The sequence below is a fragment of the Gavialis gangeticus genome, unplaced genomic scaffold (assembly GCF_001723915.1).
Source record: "Gavialis gangeticus isolate Ggan-Ray unplaced genomic scaffold, GavGan_comp1, whole genome shotgun sequence".
NCBI lineage: Eukaryota > Metazoa > Chordata > Crocodylia > Gavialidae > Gavialis > Gavialis gangeticus.
Genome location: NW_017729031.1, coordinates 64995557 through 64998057, shown reverse-complemented (window position 1 = coordinate 64998057; position 2501 = coordinate 64995557). Strand labels below are relative to the sequence as shown.

Sequence of the window (2501 nt, the reverse complement as noted above, 5' to 3'; positions counted from 1 at the left end):
TAGAAGACAAGGGTTTTTTCTCCACTGAACATGGGGGGGGGGGAAGCCCCTTGCCTTACAATTGAGTATGAAGTGGGCAGGAGGGTGTGCCAGCTGTCGTATTACTGCCCCCCTCATTGTTTCTCCCCCCACCCCCTGCAGTAATGGGGGGAGGGGTTGCGAATTTTAGATGACCCTTCAGTAATTAGATTCCATACATGGAAAACTGTAAGAAATTTATAAATTTTCTATGTCTAGAACATTTATTGGGGAGCTGTATTACATTCAGGGTCATCTCGTATTCAGTTAAATATGGTAATACATATGGATGTACTGCATTCGGACCAAGAATGCTGAAGATTAAGCTAGAGCAAATTATGGGCAATGTGTTCCTGAGTGACAGCATCCACATTGGGGTTAACGGATTTTTAACTTGCATACATGGGTTTAATGGCTTCTTTTTCATGAGTGTTCCTTGTGAGACTCTCTAGAGAGCATTGTAAAATACTTTAGTCTAAAACTTATAAATTAAACTGAGATGCCCTTAAGTTGTGATGCAGACAACACGTGACATTCTCCTAAGGTTTTGAACCTTAAACTAGAAAACTTAAATTGTTTTAACTTGTTGACTTTTTGCCTGTGGTATCGCAATAGCTTTCACTTTTGGAAATGGTATAATAGTTTTAAAAATAACAGAAGTACAGTACAGGCCAGTTTTCTTTGTATAAATACAATTCAGCCTGTGTTCCTTTCTTTCTGAGAATGTTGAAGCCAACACTTCATATTTCAAAGTTAAGATATGAGCATTATTGCATGTTTGTTTTTTTAAATGTGAATACTTGAATTACTTAGAAGTGGTATTTTAAAAAAACTTAGTATTTGTTCTCCACAGTAAAACTAGCAGCTGTGAATATTAGTGCCCGAGTGTAGATACATTAGCAGAGTTTTTGGTCATCTTTTAAGTCTGTTTGTAACTTGAGCAGGACTCTTAGAATTCTAAAATAATGACTTTGCTTTTTTTATTCTTGGCTACCGTTTCTTTTTCAGGTATGTAAAATTTCACTGAGTTTCTCTCCTGTTCTTATAGTTGCATGTGGTGTTTGTTAACCTCTCTTCCTCTCCTCTCCCCACCCCAACCTAAGCTTGGTTTGGAAAAAATATTGAAGAGGTGACATGATGGAACATGTATTGCACTTAGAACATTGTTATACAATAGTGAATTATGATACTTAAATATATTTAAGTTTATGTATATTAGACTAATGGCTATCCAATATAAAGTGTGTTAAATACCGTAGCATATAGTCTTAACCTTTTGTCTGTTGACAGTAGATGATAGAGCATTAGTTCACTTAAACATAACGCATGCCAGAGTTTGAGAATCTTCTGTTTACATGTAATTTTTTCTCTCTTTATTACAATGCTTTCCCAGCAAGGACAAGTTTGGAAGGTTTGCAAAGCTTTTCACCTTCCCTTTGCCCGCTTGCCCGCTTTCAGATCAGTCTCATATTCCATGACTTCTGTCTCTATAATTCACACTACAGCCACAGAAAACAATATAGAAAAGTAAAAATGAGTTGTCATTCTAGTTCACTCTGTTGTCTAGAAGCACACAGCATGTAATTTGTAGTTCTGCATGAGACACAGGCCCTTTCAACAAATCTCTGTTGGAAATGTTAAACAGATTTGAATATATTTTGAACACAGCAGTTTGTCCAGTAGTAACAGATTAACCAGTAAAATACAATTAAAGCAGTGATCAATTCTACTGCATTGTTCAGTGTTCACTGTAGTCCAGAAGAGCAGTATATTTTTAACAAGTTAGAAATTAAGTTAGCAAGGGTCACCATCCTCTAATGTAGATGCTTATCGCTTGTTTGCACACAGAACGGTGTCCTGTTGATGTGACCAGATATTTTTAAAAATAATTTAACTTGTTTTAGTTGAGTTCCATTTTTTAATCAGATTTCATATGTTTGTAGTGCTGTTTTTAAAGTACAGCCTATAAATTAGCATTTACTGTAATAGAATAAAGGAGATGGTCAAAATTTAATTTACATAGCAAGTTTGCATGTTCCTAACTTTTGGAAATAAACTTTTACTTAAGGCAAGTATTGGTGGCTTAATTATGGGATGGAGAACAATTTTGCAGAATATAATGGAAGAAAAACAAACAGATTGTTTTTTATTTTGTTTCACATAGGATACACTAATTATTTAAAATGCCCAGCACTGTCTGCTATGATTGATGATATGATTGCGTTTTTTAACAGTTTATAAGCTTCAGGTGAATACAACCCTACCTCAGATCACAAATAGAAGTAAAAATATCTCTTTCTTCTTTTAGGACTGAGCTTTTTCCTCTCACTGCTGTTCTGCACTAACTGCTTTGAAACTTCCATGCATTTTTTTCAGTAGAAGAGCATCTCTGTACTGTCTCCCATTGCATATTCCAGCTGTGACAATCCCTGCACTTTGCCTACTCATTTTATCACCTGCTCACTTAAAAAAAAAAAAAAAAA

The 2501-nt window shown here is 35.2% G+C and overlaps 1 protein-coding gene across 1 annotated transcript in view; it reads left to right on the top strand.

The window, feature by feature from the left end:
• The window catches only part of NCKAP1 (NCK associated protein 1), a 130208-nt gene that overhangs the window by 593 nt on the left and 127114 nt on the right, over positions 1 to 2501 (top strand). The gene's annotated exons all lie outside the window — the stretch shown is intronic.